Consider the following 25,149-nt stretch of genomic DNA (forward strand, 5'->3'; position numbering starts at 1 on the left):
CAAAGCTTGGTTCTTTGATCTCCTTCCCAGCTCCCCATCAAGCTCTCCTGTTTGGATTCTTATACATGGATGTATATCTCTGGAAATTTAGCATTTTATCTGAGCACATTTGCTTAATACAGAACATTCCCATTAATGATCAGTTTTGCCTGATTTTCAATTAGAAAATGGTTTGTCTCTCTCCTTCCTTGCAATACTACCAAATCTTTTAGAGGAAGCCCAAGTTCTCCCAGAACACAATACTTGAAAGTTTGGGGAAGATGACATATTGGAATGTGTGGTATATATTAAGTATTTAATAAGTGTTTGTAGAATAAATTGACAAATGAATAAATTAATTGATCATGATAGCAGTCAAGCCCCTCCTATATAGCAAAAGTTCCTAATCTTTCATTCAAAGACATTTAAAAGAGAATACCATATTTGTTTTCATATAAGATGCTCAATAAATATTTGTTGTTTATCTGGCAAGGAGGGGAAAAAAAGTATGGTTAATAGTTCACAACAAAGAATGTCCAGTCACACCATGTTCCACCTCCCCTATTTTTTAAAATAAAACAAATATTTATAACCCCTGGGGAAAAGAATGAATATAATAGTGACAATTCCACCACTAAAAAGAGAAAGTTCTTTCACACTCCATCATCTACAATGCCATTTCCTAAATATTATAGAATGCTATTAGAATGTTATCAAGGTCTAAGATGGCTTCTCTTGTATTACAATAATCTACCACATATATCCATATTTATTAAAGAATACCAACAGCCCACAGCATAACCACATCTATGGTATACTGTATTTGCTTTCTAAAGACCTTTACTAAATTGACAATCAAAATGCTGCTGTAAATATTTAAATCAGTTTAAACATCTCATTTATGTGGCAAATTCAACAGCTTATTCTAAGGCTACTTTCAACAGACTAACTCAAATAGTCTTATGAGCAACATCTTATTGGTGAAATGCTGGAGTGCTGAGTTCAATCACAGCAACGAACTTTGAAGCACTAGAAGAATGTGAATAGAATCCCATCTCTTCACGCTGCAATTACTGCTCTCAAGAGATCAATAAATGTATTTCTCCTACTTTTGTACAACTGCACAACTGTAATATATAGTGTTTACTAACTCTGTTTTGCTACATTTGTAAAACCTATTTAAAATCTAACCAATCTCAATCTTAAAAAATCATAAACTATTCAATCATGAAATCCAATCATGAAATCATAAACTATCCAAGAAAGCATTCCGAAAAGTGGAAAATTGGTAAATATAAAACCTGTCATTATAACATCATGAGCTTATTTGCATAAGCACAGAAGTGGTGCTAATCTTAATCTTATACACAGAAATAGGGTACTTAAAGAATAATTTTCTAAAAATAACATAGTAAACAATAGATGGGATATTTCAAGCAAAATGTGAGGTTTTAGTAAAACAAACATAAGAATGAAGCTCACTAACAAAATGAAATGCTATTTCTGGAAAATGAGGCATGGAAAGGATATTTCTTAATCAAAAATATGAAGTACAAAATACCTTGATTTAATTTAAATTTCTGTATATAATCTGTGAATTTTTAAAAATTCACCAAAATTATTGTCAGAAGACTAGAAGGAAAAATTATATGTAAGAATTGTAGCCATCCTTACCATTCAATGATAAGAGCATTATGACTTTATTGTTTTTTATTGTTGTCTGTAGCTCCAGGTTTTCTTCACTGAATATCCATTACTATTAATATCAGAAAGAACAATGAGTCATTTAAAATATTAAAATAACTAACTCCTTTGAATCAGGAAAGGGTTACACTGTTAAGCAGACTTTATATGTTCTATGTGGAAGAGCTTACTGTTTACCTCAGGTTTCAATGAACACTGAAGGTTCATGTTATCAGTTATAATTTCACTCTCTTGGAGTTATTCCTTGCATATACGTCTTAGTAGGAAACATTAGTTGTGATAGGGATATTTTCTCTCTGTTCCAAAAGCATCTCGCCTTTTTCCCTGAACTATTGTAAAAATTATTACCAAAATGTCTGAAAATAAAATCAATGCTGATACCTAACTCCATTGCATTAACAGGTTTTTCATCAAATTCTACAAGTAATGCATTATATTGCTTTTCTTTTCCAAAACAGCAACATGAGGTAATTACCATTATCCTCTTCTTATAGTTGGAAAGAAATCTTTCACTTTCTAAATGTTGAACAATACAATAAGCTGCTTGCTTATATTCTCATCTGGGACCTTATTTCTAATTTCAATTTAAAGATGGTTTGAAGTAAATTAAACGGGCATTTGAAACAAGATCTCTCAAAACTCAAGTTTAAAATCAAATGAGATCTTCAATGAAAAATTTTACATGTTTTGTTGTGACAATATTATTTAATGGGCATAGGAAGAGGCAGTTGAGAACTACAGCCTCAGTTTGCATAAAGGAAAAAAGAAATCCACATATTAGAGTAAATTCCTAGGTCTTACACAGAAATGGCTCATATTTACCTAGCTATGAGGAAGCAGTTTTCTTTTCCTTTCACATCAAGGTCATTCCAAACTAATTACTTTGGTTAGTCCATGTAATATGACAGAGTATTATCATGACATAATTTCAAGTCACTGAAAAAGTTTTATTGTGTTAAAAAATCTAGTGTCTAGGGGTGCCTGAGTGGCTCAGTTGCTGAAGCATCCAACTCTTGATCTTGGTTTATGAACCATAAGATCACACCCTGTATCAGGCTCTGTGCTGACAGCATGGAGCCTACTTGGGATTCTCTGTCTCTCTCTCTCTCTCTCTCTCTCTCTCTCTCTCTCTCAAAATAAACATTTAAAAAGTAAAAATAAAATAAAAATCTAGGGTCTAGGGATGCCTGTCTGGTCCAGTCATAGAGCATGTGACTCTTAATCTCAGGGTTGTGAGTTGAAACCCCATGTTGGCATGGAGCCTCCTTAATACATATATGTATGTGTATATATATATATATGTAAAATAAAACTCTAGGGTCTAAGTCTTACAGCTTCCTGATGAGTGCTTACATGCAACTAGCTCACTAGAAGATGTTGTAACCTTACATATATGTTCTCTGGTTAGGAACAAAGCTTAGGGCTGTTTTTTCACATTTACAGAAAAATCCTCCTTACACCTGGGCATCCAGAGATGTGGGGCTGGTTTAAGAGCATTCTTCTACTGGATCTTGTGGGGTGGGAGGGGGGGAATGCTGAATGTCCTTCACATTGAAAATATTTATGCCTGTCTTTTTTCATTTTTTTCTTTCCCTTTTTTTCCTTTTTTTTTTTTTTGAGAAACTAGCACCTTAGCAAATCACACAGTTAGTCTGTGTTATGATGCATGATGTTTTCATAGTAATGTGACATGTCTAAATGACAAAATGCTGGCTATCTACCAAAAAATGTAAAGTAGTTTAAATATTTTTCCAAAGGAAAAAAGCCATTATCAATTCCTTTAGCAAATTTCTTTGCTGTAAAGTGGCAACTAACCAACTTAACAAATCTTCACAAAGTACAATGAAACAAAGGTTTTAGGTATGGATGATTTTGTTTATGAAATTGTTCACTACCCATAGCTTCTTCCTTCTTGGCTCGAAGAGGTAAAATTATGAACCTTGAAATTGCTTTATCTTTCCTTTGTTCCTAGAAAAGGAGTAATAGACCCTTCCCTCCCCAAACTACACATCCCTCCCACTTTATGAGTTCTGAACTGTAGGTGGTTAGATATTTTTACTTAGAAAACAACTTATTTATAAATCTCGGATGACAAAGTTCTGGCATTGATTCGCACTTTTGTGTGGCTCAACTTCTATATTTTAATAAAATGTTTCTTTGATTCTGATTCCTTACAGGGACTGCTACTCTGAAAGAGCCAGTGACACATATATGTGTATATTTAGCAAGAGAGATGCGCTTTCTTCAAATTGAGAAAGAAAAAAACCCTCTTTTTGGAAAGAAACTTTTTGGATTTTTCTCCCCATTTATTTGGACACAAAGGGGAAAAAAGAAAGGAAGGACAGAAAAAAGGGAGATGTATACTGTTTTATGGGCCTGGCATATGTACTCAAACCTAGCCATATAAATGAACGCTTTCAACTTGAAAATAAGAAAGCAAAAACAACAACAACAACAACAACAAAAAACCAAACAACAAACAAAACACACACACACACACACATAGACACACACACACAAAATAACCCCAAAAGAACTTTATCATTCCCTCCTTTTTTTCCTTTGTAGTGGTCCACAGTGAAAGTCTTTCCTGGAATCGTTCACCCAGCCCTAATTCTAATAGAAGACTCCAGAGCAGTTTGTGTCTAATAACAGCTCTATGGAGGCCCTTGAAATTCTAATAAAGAACCATCAACCTATCAGAAGAACATGTAATTTTATGTTCATTACTTCTTGGTGCCCAGCTGTAGAATTTGGATGGTTGCACCTCAATTAAAAGTTGAATTGAAGTTAATATCATTTAAATAAAAATTTCAATAAGAAGTTAAAGTTTTATTCTTAATAGCATTAATACCCTCCAATGACCGCTATGGTCATTACCACCAGATAACTGACCTCCTTGACACTTTCCTAACTGAGAAACCTTCTTGGAACACAATTATTTAGCAGTAATGAGAACTCTGTGGGAGATTATTGTGGAACCAAGCCCCTTGACTTACCATTCTCAGTTCTCTCCATTCTTCTACAAATGTTGCATTTTTCCATTACAACTGTTCTGTTTGGAAATGAGAACGCTTCTCCAGTTCCACATCAACTCCGCCACCCGCCACCCACCTCCCCTTGCCTTGCTGAGGTTTATTATATAATTGTTATAAACCTTAAGTATAATTAAAATGGCATAAAGGAGGTCTGCTATTCATATGCAGTGACTGCTGCCTATTAAAGACCTTAATCTCCACCATTTGAGACCACTGTAATGAAAAAGAAGGGGGGAAAAATGAATGCCTAAAAAAGAAGTTAAATGTGGCTTTCTAAGTTTCTTTCCAACTGGACTTTGCATATGGTGTTAAACTGGAAAATATGGGAGACAAAAAGAAGTCCAAAAGGATGATTTTAACAGGAGAGACTTCCACAAATCCTTTAAGAACTTCATTTCCTGTTTGCCTTTTCCTGGAGACTGCCATTAACTGACTGTAGGACCAGAGAAGAAAGGAAAGAGACACTAACCCAAGTTTCGGTTAAAATAACATCTTAGTAGGCTCAGTTCCTGAAAACATTGAGAAATTCTTATTTCATAATGTATCTTTCTTTTGTAATGTTTATTTTTAAGAGAGCTCGAGCACAGGTGGAGGGGCCTAAAAAGTCACATAACCTCTTTTTTTATAAGTTTGTCAGACTTTAAGTCTATATTGCTTTAGGTCCATATACATGCCCATAAGTACTGAACAAAGGCAGAGAGACTGAATAAAACTTCAGTTGATGTCAGCCTTTTAAAGGTTCAGTGATTCCCATTTCTTTCAAGGTTAAAAAAGAAAAAAGAAATATCGTTCACGCATTCACTGATAAAACAGTACCTACAAACACTGTGTAAAGTAGTGGTACAAAAACAAAGATGAAATTGGTATAGTTCCTGCCCTCAAGGAGTTTATAGTGTAATGAACAACAATATGATAGAATGAAATTTATGAGAAATAGGTGTTGCTTCACAAAAGCAACATGCCAAAGAAATGTAACAAATGTGATAAATTTTGACTGAGGGAGAATTAGGATGACCTTACTGGGTGAAGTAATATTTGAGATGGACTCTGAAGAAATTGAGTTAGGATGGATAGAAGGCAGAGAAGAGAACTCACCCCAGGGGAACAAGCGGGGACCTGTGGTTGGTTGAGTGAGGCGTCGGAGAAGTAGGGCTGTGGTCAGGGCTGGGCAACGGGACCAAGGGCCAATGAGATGAGCCCCGAGAAGTGATTTGTTGCTGATTAAGGAAAATTTCGAATACCTTGTTAAGCAGTTCAGATTAACTTGTGGCAAGGCTTTTGAGCTGGCGTTTCATGTGATCCAACATGTATATTAGGAAGATGACAGTGCAAGTAGAGTGATTAGTATACAGAGATAATATTGAAGCTGAGAGTCCATTAAAAGTCAGGGACATTTCTCAGCCTCAGCACTGTAGCCGAACACCGAAAGGCTCAGAGCAAGGTGAGCACTGCCAACATGAACTATAGGGTTATAGGCTAGCAAGTCACGAACCTCATCTGTAATATACAAACTATTTGCAATTCCCTGATTCTATCCATGGGAAATCAGACAGGAAGATTAGCCTCAGCCCTGCCTGGCTGGAACGACAAGGGCCATACCAAATGAGTGGGTGTAGAAGAGAGGAGAAGTAAGAAAAAACAGTACCGCTATGGCTCAACCAAATGCTAGTGCTCCACTGATGTGTAAATAAAAGCATTTTTGACGAATCATCCTTGACCCAGGCTGGGAAAACAAATCAAATTAGACATAAATTTGGCATTATAATAGGATTCCCATTTAGTCCTTATTGCTGTCTATACATATTAGATCAAAGCCAAGTCCAAGTACAGTCAACTAAAGAGCACCTGGAATGACCCCTGAAGGGCTGGTAAATTATCATCCTTTTGGCTAAAATGGCTGAAATGGTGCTTTAGTCATATCTTTCCAGTAGATTCCAGAAACAGAAAGAGCAATGTTCTACATGCAGCCAGTGCTCAGGTATGACCACAGGTGAGGCTTCCATAGAGCAAAAAGAAAAACTGTCAAGCAAACATTTTTACTACACTGAAAGAAAATGGAGCAAGGGTTTTTTTTTTTTATTTGTATAAAATATATTGTTCTTCTAGGCTGCAGTGAAATAGTTTCTATTTAATTGCACAGAAATCCTAAGAAGGTTACAGCAGTGAAACATTAAAATTCTAAGGGCAACTAATAACATTAAAACTTTATAGCCCCAGATAGAATAATTTAGACAAAAACAACATGAACATATGTTTTGTGTAATAATAACAAACATTTATAGCTGTCAAGAGAGAAAAACACAGGTTTATGCACACCTTAATGGTGTGCATGGGTGAGCATGAGTATATTTAAAACATAATATATTACAAAAATGACAGCAGGCATGGCTCTTCTGGGTACTATGTTAAATCAATGAATAAATTACCAAAAGTGAGCTGTGGCTGTTTGGATGTGTAATTGAGCTTAACGTATGTAGTGTTATTTCAAAAGAAACTGTTCAAGGAGTTTGGCGCCCAATCCACTCTGCCTCTATCCTAGGCAGTTTACAAATAGCAATAAATGAAACCGTTTCACAGTAGGAAGGAAGTTTAGTTATACACATTACTTAAATGGAGGAAAAGTTAATTTTAATATGCTTTGCAGGAATTGAAAACAAACTTATAATAATTTGCTTGTGTTCACCAAACTGGAAATTGAAATGTTAATATTTGAATTTAAATTTATTTTAATTATTCACTGGGTGACTCACAAAACCACTAGAAATTATCTGTTCAACTTAAAACAAATACATATACAACCCTTCATAAATACATGTTTATTATTCTACTTGTTTTAATTACATCATTTGAATGCCACACTTTTTCAAAAAAATTATTAGGACTACAGAATATAAAGTAAATTTTAAGCTTGTTTGTGCCAACAAGTTAATGGCAATTGGTAATAACTGTGCTGCAGACAAAGCCGTTAATGTGATTTTTAGAATAAAAATAACTTCTCATAATTTTCTTTCTAATTATAAGGTTGTTTGTCTTACTTAGTACTCTACCACAGTTTTATGAAACAGGGAAAGAGGTATGCTTTCTTATTTTTCCCTGCCGATTTTTTCTGGCTTTAATCATCTCATAGTTTCCTATAATATATAAAATGCTGTGACCCTTTTACACAGTAAAACTGAAACAAAATTCCATAAGAATTAATTCCTAACCCATTTGAATTACAGATCTGGCCAAGTAGCCAAAAGGGCCACTGAACAACTATAATTTCTTTTTAGGAGACTGACTTTAAGCAATTTAAAATGTTGTGATGGGTTTAGGTAACAACCATGCTGACTCCTTATTTTTCATTTCTTTTGTGTTAATAGGGTCATTATATCATGGCAGATGCAGGATGCAGGACTGTCAAGTGTTTTATGAAAAGGAGACTATTTTTCTTAAACAGCATATTTTCATCTGTCCTATTAGTCCTGTGCCTTGTCGTCATTTATAGCCACCTAATACAACAAGTATCTTCCAATGCTCTCCACAGTTGTGTGGGGCCCTGGACTCATAAACCCAGTCTCGCTTTTCATTCACACTAAATAAATTGCTTCCTACTAGCACTGAAGATAACTAAAATAAGCTTATACTTAACAAAGATCTTTTTATTCAAAATCACAATACAATTAGACAGGAGGCCATCCCTCTGCATTTTCAGTGCCACTTTTACTCATGTTGCCACTGTTAACTCACTTTGCCACTCTATTCTCTTCTCCCAAAACTTTGCACAAACCAACCAATTTACTGACTCTGCCAAACACTAATCCCCCCAGGGTTTCCATGCGTCTGTGAGCAGATGATGATTAACACAGCTGGGGCAGTCAGATGCAGACAGACAGTGGAGCCCACTTAGTGCTCAGTGCTCGTTAGGAGCCCAAGGTATGGAAAACACTTGGAAATACTGCTTTGTGAGCTAGGAGTTTAAAGACTGGGCCATATATGCTTAAATAGATAAAGCTATTTGGAAGAAGCTTCCTTATCTTATCCTCTTTGGAGTCTTCTCTGTCTGTTAGTGTGGCCACAAGTCTCTTATCCCTAGGGACTGACCTCACACAAGTATTGCTGGTAGTTAAGCAGCAAGCATCAATATTTTGCAGAAAGAAATTACTGGCACTCCTATGGGCAAGGCCATAAGAGCCAGAACTTTTCCCTAACAATATTCATTTTCCTTTCCTGATTTAAACCAAGTCTTATAGAATTAATGGGCAAGGAATGGGGGAATGTAGGAAGTAGAAAGAGATCAGCAGCCAAGTCAGTGTTAAATCACCAGCCAACTGACATGTTTCAAGTGTTGCCCTATGAATACTAAACTTACCAAGAATAAATAATGAATACAGAGTCATAGAAGCTATTTTAGATCTCTAGATCTAAACATCAAAGACCCATAACAAAGTATCATAATAATTTTTTCCAATCACAATAATATCAAAATCATAATTAAAGAGTTCCAATCCTATAGCAATTAAATGTCAGGAGCTAGTCACCTTAGGGTATAATGCTAGAGTTCAAAAAGTATGAAGATGTCACACACTGAATCTGTCGAATCTATAGGGCAAGTATTTTCGCACTGAAGAGGAACCCTAGGCATCACAGGACAGTATTGGTAGACATGACCTGTGCCTTAAATGCTCCTACCACTACCACCTCTGGTATCACCCAACATCCCTACTGTGAAGCGTATGGCTGAGTACTGTTGCTTCCAAGGGGCTCTTTGCAGGCTCAACTTCCTGTTTTCCTTTTCATATCTATCCTCTCTGACTCCAGTTGTGGATTCAGTCTTTGCTTTCAATCCTGTCTTTGGTTCTCATGCCCACCATCTCCTTGGAGGCTGTGATTCTCCTTCATTCCATGTTCTACTTGGAGCCCATGGAATGGAGCCCATTCTGGGCTTACTTTAGCCCAGACCATGGCTCCAGCCCCCTACTCACCATGCTTGAGAACAGGGAGTCAGACACCTACGTCAGAAGCAACTATAGAAGCTTATGTATGAAATATCTCTAATCTTCTTAGCAACAATGTATGAATTAGTCAACCATATCCTACCACTAGGAGCATTTAAGGCACAGGTCATGTCTACCAACTCTGACAATACATTTATATAGATCATTCCTCATGTGTGGGTAAAAAAAAAAATGATTCTCTGGTTTGATAGTCCCTGGGGATGGCACTTTCCATTGCCTATTTCTTATGGATACAAAGACTTATTTCAAGCTCTCTGTGATCCAATTCTGGACTATATCTATTTGTTTCTGTCAATTATTTCTAGTCCCAAAGTCAGTTCCTTCCCAGTTATGAAAATTATTGATATCAGGAGTCTTGGAAAAAACTTCTTAATTTATTTGCTTTCCCCCTCAAAAGCATATCAGTCAGTACACAATCACCACTATACTACATGATATATTCCTACTATAGTCTGCAATGCTAACTTGAACAAGTCAACATACCTTTTCCTTTTCATCAGAATTATTTAAAGATATTAATAAAATTATGAAGCACAAAGTAGTTAAAATGAAATAGAAACTAAATACTTATACACTGGTACATCCTTCCCTTCAATAACTTTCATAACTTTTACTAAACTTAGTGGAATTGTCAAGCACATTCTATTAAGATACGATAATCTTATAGTGATTATAGAAAAGAGGAAAACAAAACAAAGACTTTATTGAAATTACACATTTGATTGTCCTTCCTGAGAGCTCAATAAAAATTACTTAAATTGTTATTTAAACAACTTAAACAAAAATTAAGTGTGTGAAAATTATAGTATTGTATAGCTGCCACACTTTCCATTAATTCATAACTTCTATGCCCAGGATGTCAGTAAGCTAACTCTAAGTAACCCTGCTTAAAAAGTCAAAATAGGCAAATTTCCAAATATGGGCATAGTAGTCTGCCTTGTTTTTCTTTTTTTAATAATGAAGTGCAAAGCTATAAAACATTTTGCATCAAAAAGGTACTTCACCTTAGCTTCAATCAGCTGAATCTACATAACTTCAGAGTATAGATCAGTTTACAAAACTGATACAAATATTTAAAAGACTAACAGAATAGATACTCTAAAGAATCTCCACATAATATAGAAATTTTTATTTCTGTTGTAAATTTTTTGTTCATTAACAAGCATTCTTTGAGAGTAGTCTTCGAGGGACGTATGCTGAGCACTGCAGTGTTCAGAACAATGAATGAGAACTAGCTCTGCAGCTTCAGAGAGCATACAGCTTAAGGAACAGCTTTAATACAAAATTCAAAGAGAGAATGTGCTAAGTGTTATAACTGAGGTACAAATGCTACGGGAACATTCAGGAAATTGACAATCACTCGGACTTAGAAGGGTACTGGATGGGAGTGAAAAGGTTTGAAGAGGTGCAGATGGGCAAAGATACAAGGAGAAGGAGAAGAGCATAGACAAAAGGACGAATGGGAAAGTTCTGGAGACTACAAGTAGCCCCATGTGGCTGGAGCAAATGAAAACAAAGGAGACTGAAAGGAGCAAAGCTAGGGCGGAGGGAATTTTAGAGGTAGACAATGGAAAACCACCAAAGCATTCCATGTGGGAGAATTACAGTGCAAATGGAAAAGAGGCAAGAGAGGCACTGACAAGAAGGTCAGTTTGGAATCTGGTTTTAGAACTATGTCCTGTACGAACTGTGAGAGTCTGTCCTTTGAAGAGGTCAAGGGCAGGGAGGGCTAGAGAAGACTAAGGTGGCAATAAGCAGGGTAAAAAGCCGTCAGGTTCTGAGTCAACCAAGAAATTCCACTTTGGTTCTCTCTCTCTCTCTCTCTCTCTCTCTCTCTCTCTCTCTCCTGAAGAACATTTTTTTTTTTTTTTTTTACACTTTGGTTTTATACATTTGGGTATGAGTAAGATTTAATTTGAAATAAATTAATTGGTGAAAACCTTTTTAATTAAAACCACCAATAAGATCACATGTTTTATTTGTAGACTGGGGAGCTGAGGCTCAGAGACTGATTGGGTAGCCAAGAGGTCATGAGTGAACGCTGATGAGTATAATTTCAATAGAGTACCTGTGACCAAAGGCACCATGTAGCAATGAGTTGAGAAGATTTTTAAAAAGAGATGATGGTTTAGCAATGAGAAAAAAAGTATTTTGAACAGCAAAAGGTTAGAGAAAAATTCAAAGTGTAGAATACTCAGGAATAGAAAACACTTCACCAGAACAGTGAATTTGTTACTAAAATGCATGTGTCCCCAGTAACAGAAAATTCCAACTCCACCACCAGAAGAAGCCAAAACAAAGGAGATTGTCAAAAATGCTGAAAGTAGAGTAGTCTCAGGGTTGGTTTATTCAGCTATTCAATGATATTAAAAAAAAACCATCTTTCTCTTCTGTCATCTTTGGCATGTGAGCTTTGACTTCAACCTAGCTCTATTCATAATGTGACAAAATGGCTACAACAGTTCAAGCTTCATATCCTCATGAAAGAATCCAGAGTTTGAAAGAGAATCTTTTCTTCTTGTTCATCTCTTTCTACAAGGAAAAAAAAAACTTTTCCAAAAGCCCTGCAGAGACTTTTCTCTGTATCTCACTGGTCAGAAGTATATCAGTTGGCTGTGCCTAAACCAATCATTAACATGGAAAGGGAGGCTTCATGGTTGTTTGATGGACTGTGATTCAATGCCTGGCCTGGGGAATATGGTCCACCTCCCTGAACCACACAGTACAGAAGCAGGGTGGGGGTAGAGGGTAACAGCCACTGGTTAGACAGTTCACATGCCTGCAAATGAATCCTAATAAGCATTGTTTGATGCTGTTGTTGATGATTATGTCATTAGTGCATCATCCCAAACCCATTTCCTTCTTAGGAGGAGAAGTGTGCCTATACTTCCCAATATCCAATTTTATCATTTGTGGGGAGAAAGAGAACTATCAATTGCTTAGGAAAAGTACACACAAAAAGAGTTTCTATTTTAAGGCATTCATTGAAAGAAGCTTTTGTGAGACAACACTGCTTAAAATGCAGAATTTCCAAAGAGATCCTATCTTCAAACTCTTTTACCCTATATCCCTTTTGTATATTAGCCAAAGAGAATCGTTGTTAAGCTTTTTGTGTACAACTGACACTAAAAGAATCTGCAGGTAATGAGAGAAGATGCTATTTGTCAAAGGTCTGGAGCAGCAACACAACTGAAAACTACCATACAACTGGAGGAAATACAAAAGTAGTAACAAAGGAAGAAAACCACTCAGAGTGTCAAATTTGCCTTTATCCTATGATATCCTTGTTCACATTGCTGTTCTCTTTGACCTGTGTGATACCATAAATAATTCTTTTTTTTCCATTCCATGTTTTTATTAAAGTAAAATTTACATAAAATAATACTCATTTTTTTTACAATTCAGCTTTTATTTATTTTTTTAAATAATAGTTTATTGTCAAATTGGTTTCCAACTTTCAACCAGAAAAGGGGGTTGGGGGATTTTCAATTACTGATTAACAGAAATAGTTACTGAAGTTAGTTACAAAGTTCTTACCTATTAGGAAATGAGATGATTTCATTTCACCCTAAAACACAACAAAATGATAACAACACTATTTAATGATAATTTTGAAAAATGCATTTTGTTTTCTGTTGAATCATATTAGTCTAATTTACTTGAGAGGAAAAAAACATAAGAACTTCATTAATGATAATGGGGAGTGGGCCCAGAAAGCTCCTATTTTATAAATACGTAATACTTAAAAGAGTTTGTGAAGAGGAGAAATAATGGTCACAAGTTTGGGAGAGTGGGGAGTGAGTATAAAGCACTTGCTAAGCATACAATCAGCTAGGTTCTGGAATTTCCAAAATCTTGAATAATGGGGAAAAAATCCAACACGTTAAGCAGCTGACATCCTAAAATAGTATCACTGATACTATTGAGCCTCTTAGCATTGGAATCATGAGTTTACACCATGTGGTTATTAGTTTACTTTCAGCTAGGAAAGAAATACAAGCTTTGGGCATGAGGGTTTGAAAAAGAGAAAAGAGCTCAGACAAAAAGGAATTTTTCAAAATTTCTCATAATTCAAAATACATAGCCCTCAAATTATGGATGAACTTTAGAAAGTTCAAATAAGTACTGACATTCCTATATATTAATTTCTTTCTAGTCTCACAACTGGACCAACAATTCCTATCAAAAATTATTTGTTTTACTGGTTTTAGCCAGATGGAACTATCCAGTGAAATTCAGTATTCCCCCCACCCCCACCCCATCTATCTAATGAGAGCCAGAAGAGAATCAAATGAATAACAGCAGGAAAATAAATTTGACCAAGCTTGTTTGGAAAAAATGCAGGAGTGTGTGTGTTTTATGGAGACTCCGTTCCAGAGAAGTGATCCAGGCCATTTTACAGAGCAGAGCACCTCAACCCTGATTTCCTACGAAGGTCTAGAAGAGTGTAAACCATATTATGTTAGCTAAACCTCATTCATCATTTACTAGAAGCATGTGTATGTACACAGATTATAGTACACCAAATATAATATGTCAGAGATTAGACTTTGTTAGCGATTCAAATAGTAGTATGATCCAGTTCTGCCCTTTCAGTTTATGTCAATTTAGAGACCTTTACCTTCTCAGGTTCAATTTCACCTAATCTTGTTACAGAGCTTTAGAGCAAAGACTACAAATTTCATCAACCAGTGTGCTGGTCAACTGGTAAGTTATATTAGATGCTTTTAGTCCTTTTCAAAGAAGCAACTCAGAGTATATTCTTTCAGTAAGTCTGTTTAAATAGACTTTTTAGAAAATCAAACTACCTTTAAAACAATTAACCAACTAGACCTGAATCAAGAAAGCACAAAAATAATAATAGTATCATAGTTTTTCTTTTTTGTGGCATAGATTACAAGTTATTTTGAGAGAAATAGGTGGAAGAGCTCTTTTAAAGATTGTCTTATTTATTAAATAAAAAGCAAGAGGCAAAGGAAATGAGAGAGAATTGTAGAAAAAAAAGAGAGAAGGTGATAAGACAGAATTGTGCCATTACTTATATAACTAAGATAAAGTATCATGAAAGATGAGAAAATAAAGGGTAATTTTGTCCTTAGCTTTAATAAGAATATTATTATCAACCAATATTATTATCAACATATCAACCAATTAAGAATAAATAAAGTATATTTTTAGCTCAAATAATGTTTAAAGAAGTTTAGGATATAAGAAGTTTAGGATATAAATGCTGACCTGCAGAGTTTGTAGTCATGGAATGTAATCACTTTAAAAGTTAACTTTAAAAGATATAAATGGAAGTTCAAGACAACAATGGAAATGGTGTCACAAGCTGGGTGTGATTAATCCCTAAACATGTAGTACAAATAGTAAAGGTAATACAGTTTAGAAGGGATCACAATCACCTACAACTGGAAAATTAAAGGAAATCTCTATTGAGACTGTGGAATTTGAATCGCAATCTTGTTCTTTAGTCCCTCTTCACACTAAACCCTCCCTCTAGTCAAATAATTGTCTTGGTGACTAATCACATTGAATTTGCCTTCATTCTAAATCCTTTGGCTTCCTACCCTTTTTAGTCTTACCACCCAACATTCCTTTCTTCTCTCCTATCTTAGAAGATACATCCTCCCTTCCTCAGATATCCACCTGATTCACTTTCTCTTCCTGATCTGAATCCTTTCTTGTCCTTCTTAAAATTCTCTTCTTCAACTGTCCCTTTTTAACTAGATCTATTCTTTGGCGTATAAACATGCTAGGGTCACTGACATTCCATGAAAAGTTCCTTTGACCTACATCCTTATTGTCCCCTGGCTGCCAGCATTCTGGGAGTTCCACTGTTGAGCATGTAGATTTTCACTTAATCCCCAGTTTTAATATGGTAACCTTGCTCTCAGTTACTCCAGGCATTCCTCAAGGTTCTGTCATAGTTCTCTCTTATTCTCATACAATAGTCCTTTCTTGTCACTATCAACTTCCAAGGCTATAGCTATTATTTCTATTTTGACTACCAGAGTTATATCCTTAGCATTGACCCCTCCTGAATATTGCACATAACCACATCGATGATTTTCAGGCTTCTCTTATTTCTAAATCATTGTTCTCAAACTTTTCTGCACTTTGGAATCACCTGCAGAGGTTAAAAAAATATCTATCCCCAAGTTGTATACCCAGATATTCTTCTTAATTGGATACCAAAGCCATTTTACTTAGCTTCCAAAACTGTTCCTTATCAAAATGTGCCCAAACTCAGTAAATGCTACCACAATTCTCCTAACTGTTCAGGCTCCTTTGAGGCACCATTAACTTCTCCCTCAGCCCCCCATCCTCCAAATCCTAATATTTATTCTCCTATAATATCACTTCTGGTTTTTCTTTATATTATCACAGCTACTGCTTTACTTCAGCTGCCTTTAGTTATTGTACTAGATTCCTAATTTGGTTTTTCCCTCTCTCATCCTACTTTTGCCATCTGTTTCCTATGGCTAAATCCGATCATTAAAAACACTCATGGAACACTAGTAAAATACAAACTCTTCAGCTGATATTCAAAGTTCTCCGTTATATAGCTCAAAACTTATCAGGCTTTATTTTACACTAGGTCCTCATCCCTTCCCATAAACACATGGACACCCTATGCTTGAAAGAGCCAAACTATTCACTGTTCACCATTCTCCAGAAATTCCTCATATATTCCCTTTTCCATACTTTTGACCATGTTATTTCCTCTGCCTGGAATGTTCTCCTTCCAATATCTTCTACCAACAATTTTTCAGAATATTAGAGAATTCCAAAAATCTGTTTTCTCTTAAAGTGGAAGGAGCTTTCCCAGACCCTATCAGATTGACATAATGTCTCCTTCCCTAATTTCCCTATCTCTTTTGTGCCTTATTATAGGATTTATCATGCAGCCTGCCTTAATTTAGAGTTACATATGTGCAAAGACAGAAAGATAAAAGCATAAATGTCCATGAAACAGACTTGGGCAGTTAGCTTCTACTATATTTCACTGGACACATACTTCCTTGTCTTTCTCCTATTCTTTCTTTTTCTCTTTCTCCTCTCTCCTTTCCTTTGTCTTGGTCTCTAGCTTTAGGCTTTTTTCCCTGCTACTCACTCAGCAAGATCTGTGACCTTGCTTAGCACTGCAAGCGGGAATGCTAAACAAGTGTTGGCCTCTGCAGGCCAACTAAGTACAAAGAGGAGAAGCCACCGCCCTAGCCCAGTACAAAATGGCTTGGAAGCTGCATTGAGATGGTTCCCTGGGCTCTAGCTCAGCAGGACCTCCAATCTAGTTAACGTTTCCTGAGAAACATTAACCCTCATTTAGGCGCAGTGGGAGGTAAGACTGGGAATGTTCTGTGAGTCCTAGTGGCTAAGAGCACTACGTTCATTACACTAAGAAAAGATCTGCATCTCTGTTTACAACAGCACCACACAAATGGCTATATTCCAAGTGATTTCCAAGGAGAAGGAAAAAGCAGAATGTGGACCCCTTGATGCTTTTTGACTTCACTGGATGGGAGAGATACTCTAGGTGTGAGAACAGTTAAACAAACGTTTGGAGTATCTAGGGTGTTGAGTGCAGGTGTGTGTACATTTGAAAGCTGCTGTTTTATAAGAAGTCCTAGGTGACTCAATAAACACAAGAGCCAGAGCAGAGTAATCCCGTTAGCAGGGCTCTCCTCAACTCAGACGGCTCCCCTGCCAGAAACAACACATTCCCGGGAAAAAGGGCAAATCACACACTGAAGTAATTGTTTCACACCTTCAAAGAATTTACTTATTAATTTCAAAGTGTTTTCAGAAGGAATTCTGTATCTTGCCTTCCGTTTTGTGCTTACATGCTTACAGATCTTTTAAAATGTTGACATCCACCACATACCAAAAAAGTTCCCCTAATATATTTACTATATATTATCTTTAAAATAGATCAGACTGAGTTACAAAATGTGAGTTCTGTCAATAAAAGATGGCTGCTTTCCATTGAATGTAACTTTATATACAATATCATGCATCTTTGCAACTCTAGGTATTATAGATTCTGAGATTAGGTACTCTTTAAATAAGAAAAAAAATAGACTACCTACTCACATCAATGACATTTCTCTGTGTCGATTAGAGACACCAAAGAATTTCATTCTCAGATTTTTGCTGACCCAAACATTTCTACCCTTAAGGCCACCAGCTATGGAAGTAGAGTATGAAAAATTAAGATAAGCTATGGTCTTACATATCATATAGACTATGATAGGAATAACCATTAGCTGTCCTTTGACCTCATATATATTTTTATCATCTCAATCATTTATTCAGTCATCTCATTAGAGTGGCGGACCATTTAAAGAATTCCTCATCTTGGATCCACCCATACATCTGATAATATGCAAATTTAAGTGCCTCAAGGAGATTAGAGGAACTATCTTTTATTCGATTCTATCATAAATTTAGTAACGACAACTGATCTTCAAAGAAATAACTCACTTTTGTTTCTGTCTTTCAAAACACTTTTGAAGAAAAGTTGCCCTTCTGATAACAAAAAAAGGACTACTGAAGAATCCACAGCAGAAGAAAAGGCTCTCCCTAGGTACTGCATATCAGGACTCTGTTTATATAGTTCAGCAGAAAAGGAACTGGATAAGATACTGGCTCTTAGGAAGAATTCTGCATGAAAGAGGTGGAATTGGTAATGCATTCACTACTCATTTGCTTGCATCAAGAATCACATTCCATTTCAATCTGCCAACATCCTAATTAAGATGATCTGAATCTTAGGTGATCTATTATTCTAGATCTGAGATAGCCCAACTTACATTAGACAAGATGTTACACTGTGTGCTTACACCGAGATGATAAGACCACTGGGCATGTCTTCTCTCACGTCTGGTGAGCGCTGGGCAGAGCTCTCCATCAGCACTCAATCAATAATGGCCAGGCCTTTGCCTGTTGTCTTTCTCTCTCTACCACTTCAGGCACAATTTAATCTTACTCTATCATTTCTGGTTCCTTGTGACACATAGAGCTATGCCCCTTTTTGCATGAGGAAGAAAGTAAAGTATCTCAGAGAATTCTTTCTACCTGTATGTGACAGGATATGTGGGACTAACAACATAAGTGCAATTACCATACATTACCTTCATGCTGTTTCTGAAGACCCTCCATTAAAGAACATGTTAGCTACATAAGCTTTTGAGCCAAGAATATAAAGCAAAGAATATAAAGACAATGCTTTAGAAGCATCAGGATCAAATTCCTTTCCAGGATAATAAGATCCAGCTGCAATATTACCCAAGAGGCACTATATAGAACACAGAGAAAGTATCATACAAAGGTACTCTCCAAATCAGTTTCTTTCTCACCCCTTCAGTTAAAGAAAGTTACCCATAATTAATTAACATAAATACTAGGTTAATACTCAGCTGTCTGTTAAACAAAACAAAACAAACAAACAAAGATGTGTCTTGATACTAGACCTGGCCTCCCCAGACATCTGAATAAAGTCCAGGTTCTCCGTGACATAACCAAGTCAGAGGCCAGGCATACCTCTCTTGTTAGCCACTATCTAAATCTGTCATTTGTATTGCCGAGGAAACATATTTAAGAAGCGTTCTTAAGCTTGCTCTAAGTGCTGCTGTTGAACAGATAACACTGACGACCTTCATAGTCTGATATCCATTTCCAAAGGGATGACAATCTAAGATGTCAATCTAAGAACCTCCAAGAAGGCAGATAAATAAGCACAGCCCTGGAGTTTAAAGGAGCTAACCCTCTGTCTCCTTTCACTAAGGAAATGAAGAGGTGGGTTGGGACCCGGGCTAGGTCACCCTTCTAGTAGCTATAAAGTTCTCTGAATTTACAGTAAAATCTCCAAATGTTCTTTGTTTTGGAAACTGATCTGTTTCTTTAAAGGGGACAAAGTAACCACTGTGGGATTTTTGTAATATAACATTTAAGATGTGACGTTAGGGACATCCTGGCCTTGATCCTTAGACAGCTGTAATAATGGCTGAATGGGTGAAAAGTAAGGAAACAGAGAATAAGGACATCCTAAAGGAGGCAATGTGCAAACTTTAAGAATGCTTTCTTACTTTCAGGATTTTTGTTTTTGGCCTTGAAAGGTCAAGAAAAAAAAAAGGAATATAACCTTTGTCAGGTGTTGGGTGTTCCACATTTTGAAATCCCTCCCGCTATACACCATTCAAAAATTTAACATACCGAAAGCCTAGTTTTAGCTGATAAACTTTAACCAATCTATCTTAAAATAAAACACATAATTATAAGCATATTTTCAATTCTTGGAAGTGAGTGTTGAAGCTCTATTTCTAGAACTGGTGAATTCTGTTCTCTATTTCCATGTATAAAAGATCTCACAGTCCTGGGAAAACACTTTTTTTAAAAATGAAATACAACAAATAAGGTATGCTGCCGAGTCCTGGGGGAGAAGTTTCCCAGAGTCTTTGAATTTCCTCCTATCCTCCTTCTTTACAAGATTTCTAAGACCAAGTCCTTTTCTGCAGTCTCTCAAACAAGGTAAAAAAGAAAAATACCCCCTAGATATATTCTTTAGATTTTCTATTATGCTTCTCAAGTTCTCAGTAGCTTCTGAAGTAAACTTTAGATGAATTCTGGAGTTATTTTTTTATTATGTTTTAATTTTAGTTCTTCTTTTAGGTCTAAGATGAAATAGATGATCCTAACTGCTATGCTTGGAGCTGCATTTCATGGCACAATTTGTACACGACCTATGCAAGGTCACATCATGGAAGGAGGACTGACAGGACAGACAACAAGTTGAATCCTTGCTTTTAGTCTTGGACAACTTCAGGGTAACCTCTTTAAGTCTGCTCTATTTAGGATAATACGGCAAGGAAATTTTCTTTTTAAACAATATATATGATATATTCTATATAGGGTTCTCATTCTGGTTTGGATAGTGTCAATTTCAGACCTGAAGGATTACTGCTCAAATCACTGGTCATAAGGGTTATTTTTTGTCACAAAGTGAGCCTTGGCACAGACTGTGGCAAGCCTGCCTAATTCCCATCCACAGTAAGATGCCATGGTCCAGCCATGCCACACATTTTTACACCTTTAGGTCTCTGCACATGTTTCATACTAACAAAAATCCTTTCTACCCCTCATTTAAAACATCAACCCCCCTATAAATTTTTCCTTTTCATTATTTTCATGCTGGCAAAATTCCTTTTCACTCCTCATTTAAAACATCAACTCCCCTGTAAATCTTTCCTTTGATACCCTTAAATAGGACTCATTATTTCCCTTTCTGTGTACTCATTGGGCTATGTACCTGTCTTTTATAGAGTGCTTATCAGATTCTATTATATTTATTTACTGTCTCCAACACCAGTAATGAAAGCTTGTACATTTATCCTGATCTAGGATTTCCCATGTACCAGACACTGTTCAAAACACTTTAGGGGTGCATGGGTGGCTCAGTTGGTTAAGCCTCCAACTCTTGATTTGGGCTCAGGTCATGACCTCTCAGTTCATGAAATCGAGCCCCACGTCGAGCTCTGCGCTAATAGCGGGGAGCCTGATTGGGGTTCTCTCTCTCCCTCTCTCTTTGCCCCTCCCCTGCCCATCCTTTCTCTCTCAAAATAAATAAATAAACATTTTTTAAAAAGCATTTTAGATACATCAACTCTTTAATCTGTTTCATAACCCTTTTGTGATGTGTATTATCACTGTTTCCATTTTACAAATGAGGAACCTGAGACACAGAGAAGTTGAGTAGTTTTCCCAAGGAAACAAAGCTAGTAAGTGTGGGAACTTTAACTCAGGCCAGCTGACTTCAGGGTCTTGAGCCTTCCTTATTATTCTTTGTGTTTGCCCAACAGACCTAGGAGGCAGTTCATGACTTAAGCAGATAAAAAGAATAATCATCCTGATTTCTCCATAGTTTCCTAAGCTTAAGTTAGAAATATATTTTCTTAGAGATGCCTGGGTGGCTCAGTGGGTTAAGTGTCTGACTTGGCTCAGGCCATGATCTCACAGACTGTGGGTTCGAGCCCCGCACTGGACTCTGTGTGGACAGCTCAAAGCTTGGAGCCTGCTTCCAGTTCTGTGTCTCCCTCTCTCTTCCCTTCCCCTGCTTGCTCTCTGTCTCTCTCTCTCAAAGTAAAATAATAATAATAATAATAATAAAGACAAAAAATTTGAAAAAAAGAAATATGTTTCCTTTGTCTTCAGTTGATTTCACCTTCACTCCTTGACTGTGGAGGACTTCATTTGTCTAAAGAAAATTCAGCCTGGGGAAGAATTCAGGCTGGGGAAGAAAAAACCAGTTGGGAGGTGGAAGGCCTGGGGTTTGGGTGACTCCGCCACGTCAGAGTCAGATTCCCAGCACCTCCCTCAGGTCCTGCATGGGCCAATCCTGAGTCAGAGTCAGATTCCCAGCACCTCCCTCAGGTCCTACATGGGCCAATGCTGACAAGTGCCTCTCTGGGAGCTGCTCTAACATGTATGACCCAGTGCACACAGTGGGACACAGAGTGCTCAGAATAGAAATATTAGTCATGAAAACCACTTAGGTTATTCTTTGTAAACTGATGTGAGTCAAGGAAGATACTTTCACTTTGGGGATGATCCAGAGAGGGTTTATTGTTCCTTTAGAACCGAGGCACCCAAATCATTAAGAATCAGATGTATTTATTCTTCCTCCTGACCTTGGATTATCTCAAGTCCCTACAGATGATTGTCATCTATTTTATCTTTTAAATTTCTCCTTAATTCTTGTATTTTACATATGTTCTTTATTTTTCTGATTAAAATAACTTTTACTCACTGCAGAGATTGGGAAAATTCAAAGATATTTAAACATATATCATATTTTACTTATGCATATATCACATTGCACATTATATGACTTTTCCCAATGTTAAAAAATTCTCTTCTAAAACATTATTTTAAATGGCTAGATAACTTTCATCAGGATGAGATGTAGTATGACTTAATTAAACGGTCCTTGTTTTAGAGAAGCAACAATGTGACAGACATTCTTTCTCTCAGGTTGTGTGAGGATCCTGGCTGTGGACACGTCTGGGAGCCCTGCAGGAAAAGGGCCTGCAGGGTCCTGAGCCGATATGACAGTGGTTCTCTGGGAGCTTATGGAATGCAGATTCTGGGGTCCCAGGCCAGAAGGTTCTGGCTGGGCCTGGGAAGGGGCTCCTCTTTATGAGAAATGCGGACATTGCCTCTCCTTTAATAATACTTTCTCTTCATTGAGTTACTTTCTTTGTTCCATCTCAAGATACCTTCCTACAAAATGAGCTGATTCAAAAGTGTGAAATTCAAATTGGCCCTGGTGAACTATTACTAAAATGAGCTACTCATTTTTAGTCTGTCTTTTATTAATCAATTAATTTAATTATTTAATTATTCATTTACATTTTAAAGTTATTGTTTTAATATTTATTTATTTTTGAGAGAGAGAGATAGAGAGAGTGAGTGGGGGGAGGACAAAGAGCAAGGGAGACAGAGTCCGAAGCAGGCTTCAAGCTCTGAGCTGTCAGCACAGAGCCTGACACAGGGCTCAAACTCATGACCATGAGATCATGACCTGAGCCCAAGTCAGATGCTTAACCGACAGAGCCACCCAAGGCACCCAATTCATTTAAATTTAATTAACTAATTAACTCTCTTTAGTTCCTCTTTGTCACCTTCCCTTCCTCCCTGACTCCCACTTAACCCACTTCACCCCCACCCAAGCTCCACATCACACCCAGGAACAGCTTTTTATGCTGCAAATCAATGATGCCATTTCTCTGCTCTCTCCAAAACCCTCCCTGTGACCACAGGCCATGGAACTTCCCTCAAACCCGCCTCCCTCTCTCTCCAACGGCACTGGCCTACTCATACAATGTCGCTTCTTCAGAGAAGCCCTCCCTGACGCCCTGACGTAAATCATTTCTCCCAGCCAACCTCCAGCTGCTTCCTTCTCTTTTCTTTCACTGCACACCACCATCTACAATGGCATGACTGTTAAACTTAGATCTGTCTCCCCACTTCACCACAAGCTCCATCAGACAGGCACCGAGATTAATGATTTATCATGAAACCTGGCTCTGAGCAGTTCCCCTGAGGGGCAGCACTGTAGGTGGTGATCCACGAGGGCTCTGGGGCCAAAGGGGTCAGATTCAAATATGCATTCTGCTACTTAGCACCTGTGTGACCTTAGGCAAGCTACTTAATTTCTCTGTGCCTCTACTGTCTCCACTGGGGACTCCAGGGGAACCACCGTAGAGGCGCTGTAGAGCAGTGTCTGGTCTGTAGGATGTACCCAGTACAAGAGAGCTGTTTAAGCGATCAGTGCACTTTGTTAAATAAATGGAACACAACAGACTTTTTAGTCGGGTCTTTTCTCATCATCACTGTCTCCCACCCCAGCCAAAGCATTAGCCCCATCAACTTCTCCCGGCACGCTGTTCCTTGAAAGAGCCCTCCTTCTGCCCTGAGAAATCTGCTGAAGGCATTGTCCCTTCCATGTTATTAGTTCAGCTTTGATCCTTTCCCCACGTCACTTCCTAAAATGTGTGCTCCCGTGCCAAGCCACTGCTCTTCCCTCCTTCAAGTATTTCCTGAAATGTGACCCTCCTCCAAGGAGCCTCCTTTAAGTGGAACTGAGCTCATCATTCCATTCTCTGTTTCCAACAAATAAGTTAAAGGTTGTTGCTTGAGGTTCCAAAGCTATAAATCCTCTGAGCCTTTCACTGGCTGCATGGTCTCACCCTGGCAGGGTACGGTGGGCTCTTCCTACGGCTGCACTTAAGAGTATGAGTCTAAGAAGGCAAAGAGCTTGTTTAACTTGCTCTGTATACATTTAGCACAAGGCCAATCCACATGGACTCTGAATAAATGTGACTCGGTGATGATTTAATTACTTTGTCCATGCCAGGAATAGAAACCAGGAACTCTTAAATCTGTTTCCTCCCCACCCCCACTTTGCAATATGTTTTGATACCGAGTCCATTATAAGACTGGTTTTCTGCACTTACAAAAGGATAAACACAAAAGAGAGAGATTACATGAAAATATCAAATTAATAAAAATATTTTCCACTTCATGAGTCCAAAGATACCTTTAGCAGAGCGGTGCACTGTATGAAAAGGTGCTTCATTTAAAATTCACTTGCATATGCTCTATGGGTTATTTTGTAAATCTAAAATAGATAACCAAAACTTGTCAATACTGTTTTTAAAGTACTTGTTGTATTCGGTGCATGCACCATTATGGAGAACTTACACTCAGAGCAAAAAGATTTGTAGCGAAGCATATGACCTTCTTCCCACTACAATGACCATCCCCTAATTAGGCAATGCATCTGATAGTCATTAACAGGAATGAGATAATGAATCACTTTCTCTCTTCTTTGTTAATTTGCTGTAACCAAGCGGCTAATGGATGTCAGAGCT

General features: G+C 37.2%; 1 protein-coding gene across 2 annotated transcripts in view; it reads right to left on the bottom strand.

Annotated features, from left to right (window-relative positions):
- Positions 1–25,149, bottom strand: part of AKAP6 (A-kinase anchoring protein 6) — a 481,813-nt gene that overhangs the window by 198,067 nt on the left and 258,597 nt on the right. The gene's annotated exons all lie outside the window — the stretch shown is intronic.

Source organism: Suricata suricatta, chromosome 9 (genome assembly GCF_006229205.1).
Source record: "Suricata suricatta isolate VVHF042 chromosome 9, meerkat_22Aug2017_6uvM2_HiC, whole genome shotgun sequence".
Classification (NCBI taxonomy): Eukaryota; Metazoa; Chordata; class Mammalia; order Carnivora; family Herpestidae; genus Suricata; species Suricata suricatta.